Source organism: Mauremys mutica, chromosome 17 (genome assembly GCF_020497125.1).
Source record: "Mauremys mutica isolate MM-2020 ecotype Southern chromosome 17, ASM2049712v1, whole genome shotgun sequence".
Lineage (NCBI taxonomy): Eukaryota > Metazoa > Chordata > Testudines > Geoemydidae > Mauremys > Mauremys mutica.
The window spans coordinates 9,009,644-9,016,347 of record NC_059088.1 but is presented as its reverse complement, the minus strand read 5'-3'; the positions used below and the strand labels follow the sequence as shown (position 1 = coordinate 9,016,347).

The following is a 6,704-nucleotide window of genomic DNA, read 5'->3' as shown; positions in this document are numbered from 1 at the left end:
GGAAAGGCTGGGGAGCTCCAGCCTGGAAAGCCCCAGGCTGCGGCCTAGCATTAGGCCAAGAGGTACTGGGTGTTGCAGGGGGCAACCCAGGGGTAGGCCAAGGCAGCGGGTCCAAACCCCTTTGCCGATGATGAGTTGCGGATACTGCAGCCTGCCCCAGTGAACAGGGGCTAGATGGAGACTGGGCAGTAGCCAATACTGAGGCAAAGTGGGGATAGTGGGATGGGGGTTCCCCTGGAAGGGGGAGACCCAGGATCCCAGGAGGGACACGGAGGCCAGTAGCTGGAAGGCGGATCGCCGGCCTGCAGAGGGCGCTCCGGATGCTGGAATGAGCTAATTCCCAGAAGTCACCAGCAGGAGGCACCGCAGGGGTGAGTCCGCTCGTCCACAGGCAATTTGAATTGGACATTAGGAAAAATTTGACCCGTCTAGTCAGGGTTGTTAAGCACTGAATAAATTACCTAAGGAGGTTGTGAACTCTCCCTCATTGGAGATTTTTAAGAGCAGGTTAGACAAAGACCTGTAAGAACATAAGAACAGCCAGACTGGGTCAGACCAAAGGTCCATCCAGCCCAGTGTCCTGTCTTCTGACAATGGCCAGTGCCAGGTGTCCCAGAGGGAATGAACAGAACAGGGAACCATCAAGTGACCCATCCCCTGTCGCCCATTCCCAGCTTCTGGCAGACAGAGGTTAGGGGCACCATCCCTGCCCAGCCTGGCTAATAGCCATTGATGGACCTGTCCTCCATGAACTTATCTAGTTCATTTTTTAACTCTGTTATAGTCTTGGCCTTCACAACATCCCCTGGCAAGGAGTTCCACAGGTTGACTGTGCGTTGTGTGAAGGAATTCTTCCTTTTGTTTGTTTTAAACCTGCTGCCTGTTAATTTCATTTAATAGTTGGCCTTGCGAGGTCCCTTCCAGCCCTACATTTCTGTGTTGCTATGGCTACACTACGGGGTCTGTAGCGGCGTAGCCCCATTGCCAAAGCCGGGGGAACACCACCTCTCCGGGTGATGGTGGCTGGATCAAAGAACGTTCTACAATTTTCACTGGACTTTCTCTTCCCGGTGCTGATTGATTGTTCGTTCCGATCCTCCCTCTCGCTCAGTCTCTTCCTCTCAGCTCACTCCACGCCAGCCTCTCTGCCCTGGCCCCCTAGACCCACTTCCTGTCCCATTCAGCAGATCCCCTCTTAACTAACCCACCTGCCCCCACAAAAAACAATCAAGGCATTAACATGCCATTCGCTGCCCACCATTGGTCACTCCGCTGGTGCGTTGTACCCTGTCCCGGGTTTGCTTGTCTAGTTACATTGTTGGCTCTTTGGGGCGGAGGTTTCCGTGACTTGGGTTTATACAATCTTACACAGGATTCCACCTGCCACCAAAATGCAGCCAGTTCTGGGGCACTGCCTGGCAGTTGTTTGGCAGTGAAGAATGACACTATGCAACCGTGTGTCTCCCAAATAGATATTCACACAACTCGCCTGTGAAATGTCGCCTTAACAAGAGATGGTTCTGGGCTTGTCTACACTTCAAACACGGCACCTGCACAGCTGTAGCGCTTCAGTGTAGACACCACCTACACAGGCCTAGTTGAGAAAACGGGCATGATTTGGGGGACATTGTTTCATAGACAAACTTTCACTGTGTTTGAAATGTTGTGAGGGATTTTCCTATGAAGTGATTCAAAAAAAAATAAAAAGAGGGATTTGATCTGGGATTTGAAATTGGGGTGAAAATCCGGCAGGGTTTGTCTCCCTAACCCTATTGCAATTCTGTTTCTTTCAAATTAGTCCATGGAGCCTTTTGAATGTTGCAAACATTTTTCACCACAATTTTTGTCTAGTGCAAAATGTTGTCATCTTCAAAACAAAAATGCTTTTGCAAAGCCCTACCTAGGAAAAAAGGAGAGAGAAAGAATATGGGCTTGTGTAAACTATTAAGACCCTACAGCAGCAGAGCGATTTTCCAATCAATGTAGCTAATCCATTTCCCCAAGCCGAAACAGCTAGGTCAAATGACGCATTCTTCCATGGACCTAGCCACATCTACACCAGGTGTTAGGTGGGCATATCTATGGTGCAGCGGAGTGTGAATATTTTCACATTCCTGAGCAAAATAGAGTAAGAAGGGGGAAAAAGAGAATTCACTCCCATGAGGCACCATGGTTAGGTATTCCCATGAAGCACAAGAGGAGTAACTGTGTTGCATCATGGGAGATGTAGGCCAACCAGCGAGACCAGTCTCTAGAGAGTGGATGAGTGAGGCACATGTACTAGAACTCCCATGAGGCGTCACGGCAACGGAAATATTCCAGCTTCCAAATCTCCATCCGGAAAAAAAAATCCAAATTTTCTGCCAAACAAAATTTAAAATTCTGCGCCCAAAAAAAATTGAGAATTTTTTTTTTGTTTTCACATTCATCAAAATTTTCTAAGGAAACGCCGACTTGCTTTTCACTCTGACAGGGAAGTGAGGGTGAGAGGCAGCTTGGAACAGAGGCTGGGTCTGGACGATGGGATGGCTCACTCGCTAATTGCCTTGTTCTCTTCATTCCCTCTGGAGCATCTGGTAGCCAGGACGGGCAGGGATGGTGTCCCTAGCTCTGTTTGCCAGAAGCTGGGAATGAGCGACCGGGGATGGATCACTTGATGATTATCTGTTCTGCTCATTCCCTCTGGGGCACCTGGCACTGGCCACTGTCGGAAGACATGTTAAAGACTAACAAATTTATTTTAGCATGAGCTTTCATGAGTTACAGCTCACTTCTTCGGATGCATCCGAAGAAGTGAGCTGTAACTCACGAAAGCTCATGCTAAAATAAATTTGTTAGTCTTTAAGGTGCCACAAGTACTCCTGTTCTTTTTGCGGATACAGACTAACACGGCTGCTACTCTGAAACCTGTCGGAAGACAGGATACTGGGCCAAATGGACCTTCGGTCTGACCCGGTACGGCTGTTCTTATGTTCTTATGGTACTGGCCATTGTCAGAAAACAGCAGATTGGGTGTGATTGACCTTCGGATGGCCTGTTCTTATAGGGTTATGCAGAGGGAGTGACCCCCACAAAACAGTGCTGTGCATGCTGGGAAAATCCTTCCGCCACCTCCCCTCGACAAGAAACAAGCAGGCACCTGAATGGTTTCAATACCATTTTTATTCAACCCACTGGATTCATTGATTCACCCATTTTAAGGCCGTCTATGGCTGATGTCCCGCATAACTGACGCACACCCCTGTATAGAGCCCGACAACCTGTGATGAACTCATCTCTCCAAAGGCACCCCTAAATCCCAAAGGGGGGTGTTTGGCGGGGGGGGTTCTCCAGGATCTTGCAGACAGAGCGCAAATCAGGACAGCTGTTTCACCAGGAGCAGCCCGGCCAACGTTGGGAAGAACGCCAGGGCGTGAATCGCGGCGTTAGAGCCCTTGCTGGTAGCCGGAACGCAGTCGGCTTTGGTCAGCGTATACGTCTGCTTGGAATAGTGGAAGTTGCCATTGACTTTCAGCTCACAGGCGCTCTGGGTAGCGCAGCCTTTCAAGATCAATGGGGTGGTGGTGCTGCTAACTGCAGATGGAAATAAACGGGAGATAAGAATCAAGAATGGCCTGGCCTTTTCGTCTCCTCCCCTTCCCCACCAGCCTGGGCCACAGAGCTTTGCCAATAGCCCATTTTGGGGGGTCGATTTCCAGCCTGACAAACCGTTGGAAACACTCGGCTTTGAGTCGACCCAGAATGGGCGGGTTTTGGCAAAATAGAAGCGGTGACAAAAGTGAGTTACCTTTGGGGTTGAAAGGGAATGTTTCGTTGGAGGTTTTTTCCAAGGGGCTCTTCATGCTTTTTTAAAATATAAAAACTGAATTGGAACATTTTGTCTTTTTCCGGCAAAAACAATTTGGCAAATTTGACACAAATTCTCTAAATGCTTCAGTTGGCCTGAATCGGCCCTAACCCACTAGACTCCACTCCTGTCCCAGAGCTCGCGATAGAACCCAGGAGTCCTGGCACCCAGCCCCCAGCTCTAACCACTAGACGCCGCTTCCCTCTCACAGCTGGGGATAGAATCCAGGAGTCCTGGCACCCAGCCCCTGGCTCTAACCACTAGACGCCGCTTCCCTCTCACAGCTTGGGATACAACCCAGGAAAAACTAGGACTCCAAATACTGAATCTCATAAACCTTCAATGCTGAAAAACGGGGCCCCGTATCAATGAAGATAAAGGTGTCGCGCAATAAATTTCACCAGTTGTACGGTTAGGGAATTCTGGATTTCACCAGCTCTGGTAAGAATTCCCCGCTGCCTGGGAGAGCTCGGGTCAGTTCCCAAGATCCAGCCAGACTATATGTTCGGCAGAATTACCAGGTGTCCCAGCAAAGTCGATGCAACGATCCTGAGAGCCCATACAGGAGACGTTCACACGGTTCTTGCACTGGTCAGCGTTCGAATCATTGCAGGCTTCGCACTGCAGCCCGTTCTTGAGTGAGCTCTTCGGCGGCACTGGGAACAATCGGAGAAAGAACCATGGGTCAGAATTTTGGGACACAAAGAGGCTCATGATGGAGAATCAACAGAACTATCCACCCCCACGGCTAGAACTCTCAGCCAGGATCTCCTCCTCTCGATTCCCGCAACAGCCTGCTCTCTGGCTTTGACCAATGCAACCTGGCCCCGTTCAACTGCTGCTGCAAAAGTTCTCCAAGCCTGTCGCTTGGCCCATGGCACCCAATTCTTTGTGTCGCTGCCTTTTTCCCATTGCATCAAGCATAAGCCAAATGTCCCACTGGAAAATCAAACTTTTTTCTACGGGAAATTCCTAAAGGAACATTTTCAATTTGCCGCCACCTGATTTTCATTCTGGTTTTCAAAAGCTTTTCAGCTTTCGAGGCCAGCGGGCCGTTTTTTGCCAGCGAATGTAATAGACGGAATGAAATCTGTGTTTTCGGATGGTTTTTCCTGTAACGTTTCCAAACGTCTCCAGTTTCGGGAAAAGGTGCGGAGCAGTTAAAGGAATAAAAATGAAATGAGGCATCTCCGGCACTTGGTAACTTTGCCAGCATTGGCGACATTTGGAAGCATTAGAGAGAGGAAAAAGGAGAAAACTGGAAATAACTCAAACAACCCCTGGGGTTTATTTAGTTACAAAATGCCAGAGGAAGAGGAAGGGGAAGAGAAGGAAGGGGGAGACCCAGGTTCAAAATAGGGTAGAAAAAAATAAAAATTGACTTTAATTTCCAGTAATGTCTGAAAACGTTTTGGATTAAACTCTAGTTCTGGGGTTGGGGTGCGGGCGGGGGTGCGGGGTGCAGGGGGTTGGGGTGCAGCATGCAGCAGGGGGCTCAGGGCAGGGGGTCGGGATGTGGGCTCCGGCCCAGCACCGCTTACCTGGAGCAGCTCTGGGGTGGCAGCGGCACGCAGCGGGGCTAAGACAGGCTTCCTGCCTGCCTGCCCTGGCCCCGCACTGCTCCGGCACCATGTCCCTGCGGCCCCTCCCATTGGCTGCAGTTCCCCGTTCCCGTCCAATGGGAGCTGCGGGGGTGGTGCCTACAGCCGAGGGCAGCGCGCGGAGCCCTCTCCCTCCCCCCCACCCAGAGCCACAGGGACGTGGTGCCGGCCACTTCCAGGAGCGGCGCGGGGCCCACGGTACCAATCCCCCGGGCCAGATCCAAAGCCCTGCTGGGCTGGATCCAGATCCGGCTCGCGGGCCGCAGTTTGCCCAGCCCTGTACTAGCTGAAACATCATTTGTTTTTGATTTTTCGCAGCCGCCACCAAACCGAAGGGAAAAAAAGTCCGTCTCTTTTCTTTGTGCCGAGGCCTGGGTGAAATGGGGCCAGTCTGAGTTTTTGTAAAACAATATTTCACACACAGAAGCGTAAAGCTCTGTTTTGTTTTTTAACCTTGCAAAACAGAAACAGTTTGGAAATTTCTAATGGCTGCAGGCAAATTGTTTTCCCGCCTGTCGAGCAGCCGTGCCCGCGAATGGCTGCGCTCGGGACGTACCGGCCATGGTTATATTCTGGTTGCAGAGATTGCTCTGACAGCACATGGAGTTGGTCCTCACTTGTTTGTCAGTCCCGACGGTCAGGCTGATGGGGCCTGTGCGGCAGGTAGCGAAGTTCTCCACACAAGTTGCGTAGACGGTCTCGTTGTCCCGTCCTCCTAGGTGCAAGGGAAAAAAAAGACAAAAATCAGCCTACATGTGTGTGCACACCCAGGCACCCCACAACTCCTCCATCCACACACCCAACACAACCCACCCACCCACTCACACACCCCCTCTCCCATACCACACAACCCTTCTCCAAGGCACACCCGACAAAACCCACACACACTCACCTTCCCCACACAGGCTCCTGCCCCACAACAAATGCCACCCAGCTCACACCCCACCCACAGTACCTGCATATACAACCCTCCCCCCACCAAGTACAGCCCCCCACAACACCCACACACTCACCCCAGCTTCCCCAACACACACAACTGCCCCCACACTCTACACAACCCACCACATCCAAAACTCCATACACCCATACACCCTACACAACCACCCCACAACAACCAGCCCATAGCAGACACAACCCCCTCGAGCCACACACACAACCCCTGCACACACGCACACACACACACACAAACCCCACACCTCAAGAATAGATCTGACCCATCTCATTTATTTCTCATCCTAATGGAAGCAAATTTTGGT

General features: G+C 51.1%; 1 long non-coding RNA gene across 1 annotated transcript; it reads right to left on the bottom strand.

Annotated features, from left to right (window-relative positions):
• Nucleotides 1-3,534: 3,534 nt before the first annotated feature.
• LOC123351659 lies at nt 3,535-6,096 on the bottom strand. The gene is made up of 3 exons (XR_006574047.1): nt 6,005-6,096; nt 4,366-4,503; nt 3,535-3,573 (listed from the first exon to the last, which is right to left on the bottom strand). It is a non-coding gene; the product is annotated as an uncharacterized LOC123351659 (long non-coding RNA).
• Nucleotides 6,097-6,704: the final 608 nt, after the last annotated feature.